The 15,623-nt window shown below is 38.5% G+C and overlaps 1 long non-coding RNA gene across 2 annotated transcripts in view; it reads left to right on the forward strand.

Annotated features, from left to right (window-relative positions):
* LOC144372733 (uncharacterized) overlaps nt 1-14,814 on the forward strand; it is a 63,430-nt gene extending 48,616 nt beyond the window's left edge. For both annotated transcript variants that reach the window (XR_013432638.1, XR_013432637.1), the window contains exon 3: nt 9,045-14,814. This is a non-coding gene — a long non-coding RNA (uncharacterized LOC144372733). The remainder of the gene's footprint in view (nt 1-9,044) is intronic.
* Nucleotides 14,815-15,623: the final 809 nt, after the last annotated feature.

Here is a 15,623-nt window from a genome sequence, read left to right on the forward strand (position 1 = left end):
ATATTAATTCTCCCCAAATTGATATGTATAGGTTTTGTGCATTTTCTATCAAAGATAGAAAATGTCAGCATAAGTTTTTTGTAGATATAGAAAATATTATTCTAAAATTTAAATAGACAGGTAAAAGAATATCTGAAATAGTTTTTATTTTAAATAAACTGGGATAAAATGAGAAAGGTTAAAGAAAATATAAGTGTCCTATAAGAAGACTATTGTAGTATTGGTATAAGGATGGACACATACATCAATGGAATAGAATAATGAACCCAGAAATATACTCACACTAATACAAGTAACTGATCTATGACAAAACTGCAAAAGTAGTTTAGTGAGAGAAGGACAGTCTTGTGAATAGAAACTTTTAGCTACTCAAAGGGAAAAGAAAAATTGAACCTTGACCTAAACCTTATACCTTATTAAAAAATTAACGAAATGCGCCGTATATTTAAATTTCAAACATAAAACGATAAAAAGTTTAGAAAGCATTGGAGAACAGCTTTGGGATCTATGAACTGGTGAAGACTTTCCAGATAAAAACCTGATTTGTAAAAGAAAAAACCATCAAAGCAAAGATTTGTTAAAGGAGAGCCAAGCAGCTGGGGCTGCGGCTCAGTGGTCCAGCGCTCTCCTGGCATGGAGAGGCGCTGGGTTCCGTCCTCAGCACCGCATAAAATAAATAAATAAAGTAAAGATAAAAAACAGCAAAGCAAGGGTCCACATCTCCCAAAGGCAGATGCAGATTGCCTTTGACTCTCAGAGGAGAAAAGATGAGAGACACCCCCAGGCCTGGGCGGGGATGAGCAGTCGAGCACTCACCTGGCATGTGGGAGGCCCCGGGTTGGATTCTCAGCACCACCTAAACAAGCAAACAAATAAATAAAAGTATTGTGTCTCTGTACGACTAAAATAAATAAATAAATAAATAAGACGGGGTTGAGCTGTCTGACCACAGTGGTTCCCAAGCAAACCTTTATGAAAATCAGATCCATGCCAATCAACTGATGTTTGGGGTTCAGAATGTTTCCTTCTAATGAAGCAACCTAGCCTGAGTCAGATGTGGGTGCACTGTGCAGTTCTTTGGATCTGATGATCTGTAAATCAATTGTGCTTTGTTGTAACTGGTCTGTACTAGCACACACTGGGGTTTGTTCATCCCACTGCAGACAGGCTCAGCTGGTCATGGTCACAGGTCCAGGCCTCCCTCAGGTAGGTATCTCCTTCCCCCTCCCAAGAGGCCCCCATCTCATGTTTAAAAACTCAATGAAGGAGAAAGAAAGGCATTATCAGACAAGGCAATCCTGCAGTCCTCCCCCCTGGGAAACACTGAGGCTTAGGAGAAAGGACACTAGAGAGTAACTCAAAGGTACTTGTTTGAAGAAAAAACTGTAAAATAATTAGACAGTGATTAAGTAGGTATATATAAAAGACTTTATAAAAACACATTTTGTTACCTTTTCTTCTGACTCAAAAGACTATTGTACAAATATGTCAATTAGCTTATAATCAGAAGAGAAGGAAATTTAATGCACCAAGCTTCTGTCCACTATTGGAATTAGGTTCCTATTAATATGAATTTGTTTAGTTTAAATTGAGATACAGATTGTGATGCTCATAGCAAACACTAAGGAAATAACTTAAAAATATAAAGTAAAAAGAATATATAACAAACTGTATTTTCTGCTCGATTCTGTGAACTTAAAACTACACTAAAATAACCTATTAAAAAAGTAAGTCACCAAAAGACAAAAGAAACTTAAATGATACTTTTAAAAATATTTATTTAACCCAAAAGATGGTCGTAAGGGAAGAACAAAAGTAAATAAAATATAGAAAACAAAACTCAAAAGAACAGATATGATACCATTTCAATAGTTACATTAAATAAGAGTGAATGACGTACAAAAGACTGGGATTGTGATTGGGTTTAAAAGCAAGATCTAATTATGTACAAAATGTACATAAGAGACACACTTTAGATTCAATAGTGCAAATAGGTTAACAGCAAAAACATGGGGAAGATATACACCGTGCAAGCAGAAAAAGAGACCAAATGACTCATTAATATCAGGAAAATGGACTTTAGGACAAAAGGCTTACTTTTTACTTTATGTATCTATTCTAATTAGGTCTATATGACAGCAGAATGAACTTTATTCATTGCACACAGTTGCAGCACGACTTTTCATTTCTCTGGTGGTACACCATGTGGCCTTGCACCTTACGTGCAGTCATTCATGTACCTTGGGTAATGATGTCCATCTCATTCCACCATCTCTCCTCTCCCCATGCCTCCTCCCCACCCTCCCTCCCCTTTGTCCAGTTGAATTTCCTTCATTTTCCCCATGTCTCCCCACCCATTATGGATCACATCCACTTATCAGAGAGAATATTCGGCCTTTGGTTTGGGGGATTGGCTTACTTTGCTTAGCATGATATTCTCCAACTCCATCCATTTACCTGCAGATGCCATAATTTTTATTCTCTTTTAATGCTGAGGAATATTCCATTGTGTATTTATACCACAGTTTAAAAAGAGCTTATTTGAAACAAAGAATAATATCCTATAATGATACAAATTAATTAATTCAGAAGGAATCTTTAATGATTATAAATATATATGTATTTAAAAACAGAGATCCTGGGTTGTGGCTCAGAGGTGGAGCACTCACCTAGCATGCATGGGGCACTGGGTTTGATCCTCAACACCACATAAAAATAAAATGAATATATTGTGTCCACCTATAACTAAAAAATAAAATATTAAAAAAGAACAAAGATCCAAAATATGTGAAACAAAAAATCAGCAAAATTGAAAGGAGAAATAGACAATATGATGATAGTTAGAAACTTCAACACTCCACTACCAGCATGTCTGGAACACCCAGACAGAAAGCCAGCAAAGATACAGAAGAGTTTACCAACAGTAGGAACCAACGCGACTTAACAGACATCCAGAAAATGCCCCAACAACGTCAGAAGACACATTCCTTTCAGAGACACATGAAATGTTCTCTAGGATAGACCACATTCTAGACAATAAAACCAATAATCTATTTTAAAGGGCTTGAATGATACGAAGTATGTTACTGGACCACATGGAATTAAATTTAAAAACAACAGTAGAATGAAATCTGAAAACTCTGCAAATATTTGGAAATTAAGCAATGTATTTATGAATACTTCAGATCAAAGAAAAATCACAAAATAAATTAGAAAATACTTTAAGTGAATTAATATGAAACATCACACATCAAAACATATGGAATACATCTAAAGCAACAGTAATAGGAAAAGTTCATGGCTTTAGTGCCTAAATTGGAAGTGTGCCTGTTTATTTTGTGCTCAGTCCTGGGTTTGATCTGCAGCAGCAGCAACAGCACCAACACACACACACACACACACACACACACACACACACACACACACACAAAATTAAAGTTATAAGAAGGATAAGGAAATAATATAAACTTTATGCCAACAAATTAAACAACTTAGACAAAGTAGTCAAATCTCTAGAAAAGCAAAAAATATTCTAACTAATGCTGAGCCAAGCATGGAGGTGCATGCCCATGTCCTAGGTGTTCAACAGGCTGAGGCCAACTGGGAAAGTTGGTAAGACCCTGTCCGAAAATAAAACAAAAAGCCCAGTGAAAGAATGCCTGCCTAGCATGACTGAGGCCCTGGATTCAATTCCCAGTACCACCAAACAAAGGCTTCACTCAGGAAGGAGTAAGATATTTTTCCTTTTATAATCAGTGCCTTACAGTTCTACATGGCCATGGGGACCACTGTCACAGATTTATAGATATGATGATTGTGATGATCATAATCTGCTTCCTTTGAACCCACAGACCTACCCTCTTCCCTCCTTCTTCCCCCATCCTCTTCCTCCTCTCTGTTGGTCTTCCATGTGTCAATTTATCTTTTAAATTTGTGCTTTATAGTTACACATAAAAGTGGGATTCATTGTGGTACATACATGGTGCACATGGTGATCTGGTTCATCTCCAGCTGCCGTTCCTCCCTCAGTCTGGATCTCCTTACTGCACCGTTCTCTCTTGAATTTTCATGAGATCCCCCTTTTAAAAAATTTCTTTTTCTCTGTCAGTTTTGCAAATGAGAGAAAACATTTGAACCTTAACTTTCTGAGTTGGGCTTATTTCACTTAGTGTGATTTTCTCCAGTTCCATCTATTTACCATCAAGTGACATGATTTCATTCTTCTTTAAGGTTATATGAGTTTAACTTCATTGTGTGTGTGTGTGTGTGTGTGTGTGTGTGTGTGTGTGTGTATATATATATATATATATATATATATATATATATATATATATATATATATATATATATATATACCATCTTTGTTGATTTATCTACTGATGGGCACCTAGGCTCATTCCACAGCTTGATCACTGTGAATCGCACTGCCATAAACAGTAGTATGCACATTTCACTATAGTACACTGAGTTCACTTCTTTTGGATAAGTTCCAGGGAGAGGGATAGCCAGGTAATATGTTGAGTTCATTCCTAGTATTTTGAGGGAATCTCTGTACTACTTTCCAAAGTAGTTGTACTGATCTTCAGTCTCAAAAACAATGCATAGGGCTCGGGATGTGGCTCAAGTGGTAGCATGCTCGCCTGGCATGCATGAGGCACTGGGTTCGATCCTCAGCATCACATAAAAATAAAATAAATATATTGTGTCCACCTAAAAAACTAAAAAATAAACATTAAAAAACAATGCATAAGTGTAATTTTCCCCACATACTTGCCAGTCTTTATTGTTATTTGTATTCTTGATGATTGTGGTTCTAACTGGAGTCAGATGAAATCTCAGTGTAGTTTTAAAAAAATTTTTTTAGCTGTAGATGGACACATTGTGTTTAGGTGGTGCTGAGGATAGAACCCAGGGCCTCACACATTCAAGGCAAGCGCCCCACCACTGTGCCACAGTGCAATTTTGATTTGCATTTTCCTGATTGCTAAGGATTTTGAACCTTTTTCATATTTTTGTTGGCCATTTGAATTTCTTCTTTTGAGAAATGTTTATTTAGCTCCTTTGCCCATTTATTGGTGTGTGTGTGTGTGTGTGTGTGTGTGTGTGTGTGTGTGTTGGTGTCCTTTGAGCTCTTATGTAATCTGGATTAACTTCCTATGGGAAGAGTAGCTGGCAGAGACTCTGTTCCACTCTGTAGGCTCTCTCTGCAGGCCCTACATTGCTCCCTTTGTGTGCAGAAGCTCTTTGATTTTTGATGTCTCTCTCTCTCTCTCTCTCTCTCTCTCTCTCTCTCTCTCTGTGTGTGTGTGTGTGTGTGTGTGTGTGTGTGGTGTTGGTGTCCTCTGAGCTCTTATGTAATCTGGATTAACTTCCTATGGGAAGAGTAGCTGTTCCACTCTGAAGGCTCTGCAGGCCCTACATTGCTCACTTTGTGTGCAGAAGCTCTTTAATTTGAAGTCCTCCTACTTCTTTCTTCTTGGTTTCTTGCTTGTGCTTCAGAAGCCCTTAAGGAGATTGATGCCTGTACCAGTATGTTGGAGTGCTGACCCTGTGTTTTCTGCTCACAGTTTCATGGTTTCTAGTCCAATTCCAGCATCTTCCATCCACTTTGATCTGACTTTTGTACAGCATTAGACACAGGAATCTGTTTGTACCTGAGGATACCCAGTTTTCCCAGCTACATTTATTTAAAAGGCTATTTTCTCCAGGATATTTTTGGCACTCTGTCAAGGGTCAGATGACTGTTCGTGTGTGCATTTGTCTGTTGTCTTCATTTTGACCCCCTGGCCTTGGTGTGTATCTCTATGTTAATACCATGTAGGTCTCTACAGTTCTGTAGCATAACCTGAGATCAGGTGTCTGAGGCCACCAGCCTCACTCATTGCTCAGTATTGTTTTGGATATTCTGGGCATTTTTTTCTTCCATAACTGTTTTTTCTGGTCCTGTGGAGAACACCATTGGTATTTGGATGGGGAGCACATTGAATCTGTAAAGTTTGGTAATAAGGCCAAATTGATAAATGTTAATTCTATCTGTCCAAGAGCATGGCAGACCATTCCATCTTCTGAGCACTTCTTCAGCTTCTTTCTCCAGAGTTCAGTAACTTCATTGTAGAGGCCTTTCACCTCCTTGTAGGCTGAGTCCTACATATTTTATTTTTTAGACTATTGTGAATATATTTTTTTCCTTTCATAGAATGTTTATTGTTGGAATTCAGGGAAGCTATAGATTTTTGCATGTTGATCTTTTATCCTGTTACTTGGCTGAATTCCATTTATCAGTTCTATTAGCCTTCTGGTGGAGTTTTGGGGTCTTCTAAGTATAGGATAATGCCATTGGCAAGCATAGATAATTTGATTCCTGTTCCTATTCATATCCCTTTCTTCTCCGTCTGATTGTCCTGGTGAGATTTTCAAGAATCTATGGAATAGGAGTGGTGGGGACATCCTCGTCTCATCCCTGATTTGAGAGGAAAAGCTTCAGTTTTTCTCCACTTAATAATGTGTTGGATTTGGGTTTGTCATATTGTGTTTATGAGGTAAAGGTGAGTGCCTTTTACCCATGGTTTCTTCTGTGTTTTTATCATAAATTGGCACTTTCTCTGAATCTATTGAAATGATCATATGATTTTTGTCCTTAATTCTATTGATGTGCTGTCACATTTATTGATTTGTTAATGTCGAACAGATCTTGCATCCCTGGGATGAAGCAAATTTGATCATGTTGTACAATCTTTTTAATGTGTTTGCAAATAAGATTGTTAATATTTTATTAAGAATCTTCACATTTATTTTCATAAGGAATATCGATCTGTAGTTATTTTTCCCTTGATGTGTTTATCTAGTTTTGGTATCAGAGTGATGAAAGCATCGTAGAATACTCCCTTTCTATTTCATGGAATAACTTGAGGAGAATTGGCATCAATTTTTCTTTAAATTTCTGGTAGAACTCAGCTAAAAATTCATCTTGTCCTTTGTTGGAAAACTTTTAATTATTGCTTCAATATTGTTGATTGAAAATAGTTTGCTTAGGTTTTTCTATAACCTCTTAGTTCAGTTTTGGCTGGACATAGTCATACATTTCCGGAAATTTGTCATGATCTTCATGATTTTCAAATATATTGAAATGTAAGTTTTCAAAATAATTCCTAATGATCCTTTGGATTTCAGAAATGTCTGTGGTAATATCTTCTTTTTCATCTGTAATTTTGTTGATTGGGTCTTCCCTTTAAGGGTTTATCAATCTTGTTTACCTCTTCAAAGAGACTATTCTTTGTTGCATTGATTCTTTGTATTTTCTTTGTATCATTTATTCTCAATTTCCTGAATTTTTGCTCAGTATTAATTATTTCCTGTCTTCTACTGGTTTTTGAATTAGTTTGTTCTTGCTTTTCTAGGGCTTTGAGTTGTAACATTAGATTATTTATGTAGAAATTTTGTGGGTTTTTGGTTTGTTTGTTTTGTTTTGTTTTAATGTAGGCACTTATACACTTTCCTCTTAGAACCGCTTTCATAATGTGTTAGTCTGCTTATTTTCGATGCTATGACCAAAAGACCTGACAAGAACAATCTTAGAGGAGGAAAATTATTTGGGGCTCATGATTTCAGAGGACTTGGTCTGTAGATATCAGACTCCATCTTTGGGGTCGAGTGAGGCAGAACATCCTGGTGTCCTAGTGGGAAGCAGCTTAAGCCAGGGCTCCCAGGAGCAGAGGAGAGTCTGCTCAGCAGGACAAAGTGTACATCCCACAGGTTCGCCTGCCCCCAGGGGTCTGCCTCTTCCAGCCACACCCCACCTGCCAACAGTTACTACTCACTTAATTCCTACCGAGGACTAATTTGCTGATTGGTCAAGGTTGTCATGACCCAGCCATTTCTCCTCTAAGCTTTCTTGCGTTGTGTTACACACGACCTTTTGGAGGACACATATCCAAACCATAACATTTCATCTCTGGCCCCCCAAAGCTCATGCCGATCACTCAGTCAAGACACATTTAGTCCATTTTCAAGAATTCTCAGGGTCTTAACAATTTTAGCATTGCCCAAAAGTCCAAGCATAAGATGGCCTTTGAAAACCGAGACAAACCCCCAGGGTGAGCTCCTGTAAAATTCAAAAGCAAGTTCCACACAGCCAATATACAAAAGCACAGAGTAGATATTTCCATGTGAAGAGAGAGGGGCATGGAAAGAAGGGATGGGACCATAGCAAGACTGAATCCAGCTGGACAGATAAGTGCTGTAGCTGCATGTCCAGCAGCTGGACACACGGGGGCTTGTGCAGCTCTGCCCAGGGCTTTGCAGTTGCCCCCTGTTGGCTGGCCTGGGCTTGGTCCCTGCAGCCTTTCTCAGCATGGTGCCCACACTGGCACTTCTTCATCCTGGGGGACTGAGGCTTCCTCCTCACACCTCCACGAGGAGTCCTTTCAGGGGCAGCTGCAGGAACCTGACCCTGCTGCCATTTCCCTGGCCTCCCGGGGCTTTCTTGGACATTTTGGTGGAAGCCTTCATGACCCTCTGGCTCCAGCATCCTGCATTCCTGCAAAACCAGCACCACATGGTTGCTGCTGAGGTCTGCTGCCACCCAGAGACCATGGCTACAGCGGCCTCTGAGAGCCTGAGTGACTGGCAGGTGAGACGACTTCAAGGGCCCCTCTGGTCTCTCCTCAAAGGAATCTTTACTTTTACCCTTGGGCCTGAGACAAGTGTGGTCTTCCTAACCCTGAGATGCCCTCAAGCCATGTTCCTCAGTGTCTCTGGTCAAAGTCTTTATGTATGTATTTATTTTATTTTATTTTTATTTTTATTTTTTTATTTTATTGATAATTTTTATTGAATGTGTTTGTAATTTTTTTAAAGTGTTAGAAAATCTTTGCATACTTTTAAAAATTTGTTTTAATTAGTCACATATGACAAAGATCTTGACGTATCATACACTTGGATCAGATGGGATATCTCATTTTTCTGAGTGTACAGGTTGCAGAATCACATTGGTCATGCATTCACATATACACACACAGTGATAATAATGTCTATATTTATTTTAGTTGTAGATGGACACTGAGCTGAGCCACCCACAGCTACAACCCTAAGAGTCAGCCCTTAAGGGCTGACTGTGGTCATCAGGAAGAGCTATTCTGAGGACAACAGCCATGGCTCCATCAAGTCCCCCACCTGGTACAGCACCAAATATGGCCACAAGTGCCCGGCAGTGCCTTCCACACAAGAGCAGCCCAGGCCCATCTTCCTGCTCTTCAGCGCCAACAGGGCATATCTGCGGGTGACCCAGATGAAGTCCCTTGTGGAGTGCTGCCGTCTGGTCTCAGGACAGATGGAAGGCCAAGTTTGATGTGAAGTGGATTTTTGCCAAGGACGTGCCCAATAACCAGCTCCCACACATCAGATGAGAAGCAGCACAAACTGGTCACAAACTCCTGAGACACACAGGCCCCTAGAAAAAGTCAGACAAGGGAGGAGAACGGTCACTTCCTGCAGCTCACCACCTCGGTCTTGGAAGACTTTTCTCACTCTGAGAAACAGCAGGAGGAGGAGGTGCTCAAGGGACCGCACAGTGGGAACAAGCAAGGACAGGCCAGTTTCTGTGTGGTCAGCAGTCACTCTGACAGCAGAGTCAGCACTGTGCGCTGGGTGCTGTTTCCGGCTGCGCTCAGTGTGTCATCCTGCGTGGGTCGGGTTGTGGAGTCTGTACCTTGTTTGTAGTTCATTTCTGCCAGATGGGTCTGCACTCATTGGTATTTCCTCTATGTGTTGTCATATGTGGAACTCACTAACAGCAAAGTACTTTTTGTCAGCTTCAGTCAGACTGACCTAATACATAGTATAAATATACTTGAAAACATCAAAAAAAACACTGATGCATCCAAAGACTTTTTTTTAAAAAAAATTCTGGCATAAATTGTGTTCTTGTTCTTATATCCAGTCATTTATATTTCCACAAGAGACTTTACCTCTCCCCTCTGTACCGTGTTATAGCAAATGTAAGAGCACATGGCCTGTTAACTCTCCCAGCACTGAAATTAAAAGTTGATGACTGCCCTCTTCGATTGCTCACCATTTTTGCTGTTTTCTGTGCTGATCTGTGCACTTGGAGTTCCTCTGGATGGAGGGAGAAAATCTTCAGTTTTCTAATGTGGTGACCACATTTGTGTCCTTGGGGAGCCTTGCCTACCCAGAAGCTGTCTCATCTTCTGCTGAGGATTAGGAGGGGTTCTAGGTCTGGGTCAGTGTCCAGGTGTTCTCAGTTGTTGGCAGGTCATTTTTAATTTCCTCCTTTACCCCCTGAGAATCCTGATGTCATCTTAAGTCTTTGTACCAATCACTCTGGGCTTTAAAGTGGCATCTGGAGGACTGTAAATTTCATTGTGTGTCTATTTTTTTTCTGTTAAATGGGTGAAGAAAACCAAAACCAAAACAAGAAACACCTCAATCAACCAGACAACCCCCCTCCCCACAAACACTCTGAGAAGAGAAAAAAAAAAACTTTTAGAAAATGAATTTTCTGTTGTGTTTTGTGGAGTGAGGGCTTGTTCAGGAGTTGGACATCTGAGTTGGAGTCCAGTGCCAAAGTCATGCTAATGTCAGCCACCCTGCCCCACGGAATCTGTATGCCCTGTCCATAGCAGACCTTCCTGGCTTAGAGAGCAGATACCTTCCGAAGATGTTTACTTCAAGAGACCCTCTGACTTAAAGTGTCAGCTGTATTAGTCAGACCCATCTAGAACATGTCACTTGCTCTGAGTTCTCACTCCCTGTACAGAGTTACGGACACCGTTGGATGGATGTACCTAGGAGAATACAAGCCTTAACAGATTTTTGTTTAGGAAAAGATTATTAAAATTTGAAATACTTTGTGACTTTATATTGCCAAGGAATATGTAATTATGTACATTTCTGAGTGGAGAAACCTTGACTGCGGATGTGTCAAGGACCTGTGCTTGAGCTAATGCAGCATCTTTAGATTTATTTTGCAATACAATAAATGGTGCACAGTTAAAACTCTAAGTCTGACATTGGCATGAAACTCTATCAATTAATCAATAAATATCTGGGCATAGTGGTGCATGCCTGTAATCCCAGAAGCTCGGGAGGCTGAGGCTGGACGATCACAAGTTCAAAGCCAGCCTCAGCAAAAGCATGGTTTTAAGCAACTCAATGAGACCCTATTGCTGAATAAAATACAAAATAGGGCTGGGTATGGAGCTCAGTGGTTGAGTTCCTTGAGTTTGATCCCCAGTTCCCCCTGTCCCCCCAAAAAAATAAATAGCCAAGATATTAAGATAGACTCTAGGAACATTCACAGGTTCTTGACAGTGTGTAAGTAAGTCAGCAGCATATTACTCTGTATAAACAGGTCTCTAATATCAGGTGTAGTCTGAGAAAAGTTTCTAAAAGGAATTGGCAGTTCTTCTCTAAAGTTTCATTCCATGTACAATGTAAACAAATATTGTCATCAGTAAAAAGGAAATTGGAAATGAAATACAGTACTCTTAGAGACAGCAGCACCTGGAGCAATGTTTGAAGCTCTAATTCATCACCATCATAGGAAATGGAATAAACAAAGAAAAAGAAAGATGACCAGGGAGAGTCAAATAGACAACTGAAACTATTCAAAAGACTAAGAAAGAGACATGACTAAAGCTACTGAATCATGAAGGGAATGTGTGGATAAGGCAATTATAAATTCATCTAAGATTGGTGGCCTGCAGAACCCCTGTAAAGAAGACAGACTAGGCATTATTTGTCACAATTTACAAATAAGGAAACTGCTGTATAAAGAAGTTAAATTAATGGGTGTTACGAGCATCAAATAACAGAGCCACATCTTCTGCTCAACCTCTGGACTTAGTGTAGACAACTGTACTCTTGTAACCCCAAACCAAGCAATATTTAAAGGAAGTGGAGGCAGACAGAATTAAATGGAGCAGACAGCTTGATGAAGAGTTCAACCACAAATGCTTTCTTGCAAAAACCAAGCTACACTAACTGAATAGGTATAAATGAAATAGAACAAAAAGAAATTCCAGGATCATCAGGCTCCCAAGCCAGATGCTGAGAATAAAGGTCAGGTGCCATCAAGATGAAGGGTCAAAGAATGAAAATGGGGCACCAAAGGGCCCATTTTGCAGTGTTACTTGGAGCCGACCATCCGTATTTGAAAGATGCAGCAGACACCTTAGGAAGTTACATAACAAGTGCAACAGTGCTCAAAATCAGTCTGAATTTCTTCTTTTGGAGGTTTTCAGAGACTACAATGTTTTGCAGAAATATTGGGAAAATATGGTTTTTTTTAAATAAATGAATGGTTTTTGTAAATATCCCAAAGTTATCTGGAATAAGTTGGCTTTGTGACCCCTTCAGTGAAGCCCCTGGGCAATAAAGTTGGGTGAGGTCATGTGGCATATTGGATCTGAGACGTGGGCCATTCTGTAGCTAGACAGAGGCTCGGGGGGAGGAGGCCAAAGCTAGGCTTCTCCTTAGGGCCTCCTGCTAGGAATGGTGGTCCCACTTCACACCAGCGCCCACCCACAGCCACCCCGCTGCTGGGTGGGCTTCGGTAAGGGGTGGATATTTCATGATTCCCTTCGTTGGAGTGAATATTTGAAAGTGGAGAGGGATATGTGAGTGCTTCTTTGAAAGATGTAATTAGGTAATATCATGCAAGAAGGAAACTGTCATAAAGCTAATAAAATGCAAATGAGAAGGAACTGCAACACTGCTCATCTGTGTCACCTCATTTGCAGACTTTATGATGAAACAATAGAGATGAGCCAAGGAGTCACTCATGTCCATCAGAGTTGCAGCAGAGTCCTGACCGATGGCCTCAGTCAAAGGGAAGGCTACCACCACTGGAAGTTGGTCTTTACTGAACTTGGATTTGAAGTCGAGAGAAGCGTGGAAACTGGTGTAAACTGAAAACAGATATTCAAACACTTGAGCATGAATATCAATGGCATCATCATGTCCACTAGGAAATATATGAAAATCCAAATTTCCATAAACAATGATAAACAAATGAGTCTATGTATTTATATGTATCCATGTCTGAGTAAGCACATATACATATATATATATATTGATATAAATATATACATATATCTATATGTGTATATTGATTGACATATAGATATACTGATATATATGTTTCAATATTACTCTGCCATAAAAATGAAGTACTGATACAGGTGACCATGTAGACAAATCTCAAAAATATTAAGAAAAGTAAACAAAATCAAACATGAAATTTCACCTGTGCTATTACTACATTTATATTAAATATCCAAAAATTGGAAATCATAGAGTTAGAAAGAAGAGAGTTGATTGCCAGGGCTTGGAAGGTATGTAAGTGAGTGGTTGATGAACAGATTACATGGTTTATTTTTAGTGATTAAAATGCTTAAAACAAGGTAATTGTGGTAATTATACCACAACATTGTAAATGTCACTACTTAAATTATTTTTTGATAGGCACTTTTATAGAATTCAACCTCAATAAAACCAATAAGAAAAAAAATTGAAAACACTAAAGTCTATGCAATTATAGGTAGAAGTGACAGAAATGAACTATGGAATTGGACATAACTTCCTTATCTTTGTATTTGAACACATGACCAAAGTGACTGCATTATAACCACAAAAATAGAATCCTAAATACAATCAATGAGTTATACTCCATGTATTTATAATATGCCCAAATATTTCCTTTCATCATGCATATCTTAAAAAACACAAATAAAATAAAATAAAAAGAAAGAAACTATGGAGTTATAGTCTCCAACATGTACTCTGCATCACCAAACAAAAGCATTGATAGTAACACTGGATACCAGAAATCAAGAGCCTTCTCTGTGTCCTGTAGTATTCTTGATTTATTATTTACTTTGTTCTTATCTTTACACTATCTTGGGTCCTGATTAGAAGATCTCTTATCTAACAGATGAGTACAGCATGTTTGAGGCATGACTGATTGTTCCAAGGTCACCATCTATGCAGACTAAGGCTCTGAAAATTAATTTGTGTGATTTTCAATTACTGTATCATGTATCACAATACAAAGTCAGTCAGTGTTGTTGTTGTTGTTTTGTTTTTTTTTTTGTTTGTATTTTTTCCCTGGTGGGAGGAGGAAGCAAGAGGTAGATATTACAACAGGGCACCAAGAACCATCTGCATAAACTATCGATATTAAAAACTTGATTGTGGTCATTGTTACAGTGTAAAAAGGTATATCCAACATGACAAATTATGACTTATGTATGTATAGTTTATTGTCTTTTAGTATTATCCTAATAAAATTGTTTTAAATTTGAGTGAAAGAAAAAAATATATTCCTCTAAAATACCAAGTATATATTTAGAAAGCATAGAAAAAGATGCTGAATATTATATGTTATTAAGTAATTACAAATTAAACACACCTATAAAAGTTTACAAAATTTCAAACTGGACAATATCAAGAGCTGGAAAAGATGGGGAATAAGAAGAACTCTCATACATTGCTGTTTGGAAAACAAAATTGGACAGCCACTCTGGAAGACAGTTCAGTGTACACTTAATATGGCCCACTAATTGTATTTCTCAGTGTTAATTCAACAGAATTGAAAGTTATGTCCACACAAAACCCACATACAAATATCCACAGCTCCTTCATTCATGATTGTCAAGAACAGGAAGCAGCTAAGAGAGACTTCAGTAGCTATTTACCTGTTATTAATGTAAACACTGTGATAAATGTATACATTGGTGGGTTATTCAAAATTTTTCAAAAAATAAAATTTACTATCAAACATGGAGACATCATAAATATATACTGCAAGAAATAATATATTTTCTGAAATATCATATTTGTATAATTCCAGGCATTAGATGAGACTGAAAATTGCATATTTTTTATTCATATTTTCTTTATAACTTAATCCTTCCATGTCGATCTTTCATTTCTGAGCTATGGTAGTTCCTAACACTATCCTACCAGAAACAGATAACAGGATCCATGAGTCATTTCTGTCCAGATTAAGTTGCATTATGCTCACGACAATATTTAGTAGAGTTGGACATGACCAGGGCCATTCAGGACCTTCTTTTTCATTTCTCAGCCAAAGTTAACAGAAAAGAGTTTCTCATTTTGGTTCCTAGAATGGGAAAGAGAAAATCCTGCATGACTGGCATCTAAAGTTCATTTTTTTTACAGTTCTTAAGCTACCTGCTCATGGCTAAGCTGAACTGCACAGTAGCTGAAGAGAATATCTTCAAGCACAGATTGGTTCATAATGACAATGTATATCTGCTAAATATTCAATTTGATGAGGTCGAGAGAATCAGAAGATGGACTATAATGGGAAGGGGTAATTGGAAGAAAAACTGGCTCCCTCAGAAATAAGGTGCTTTAACCTGTCTTCATTCCCAAATGAGAATAACCATTAGTCAAATGTGTTCCTTCCTTTCTCTCTTCTCTACTTTCTTCCTTTCTCATTTTATTGGTTATTTCCTTCTTATCTCTCACTCTCCATCCCTTCTTTGATTTCTTTCTAAGAGAAGATGTCTCAGTTTACTCATCATATTTACTTCTCACAAACTAGTCGTTTGGAAAATAATGCTCTATGGGAGCCATAT

Source organism: Ictidomys tridecemlineatus, unplaced genomic scaffold, assembly GCF_052094955.1.
Source record: "Ictidomys tridecemlineatus isolate mIctTri1 unplaced genomic scaffold, mIctTri1.hap1 Scaffold_154, whole genome shotgun sequence".
Classification (NCBI taxonomy): domain Eukaryota; kingdom Metazoa; phylum Chordata; class Mammalia; order Rodentia; family Sciuridae; genus Ictidomys; species Ictidomys tridecemlineatus.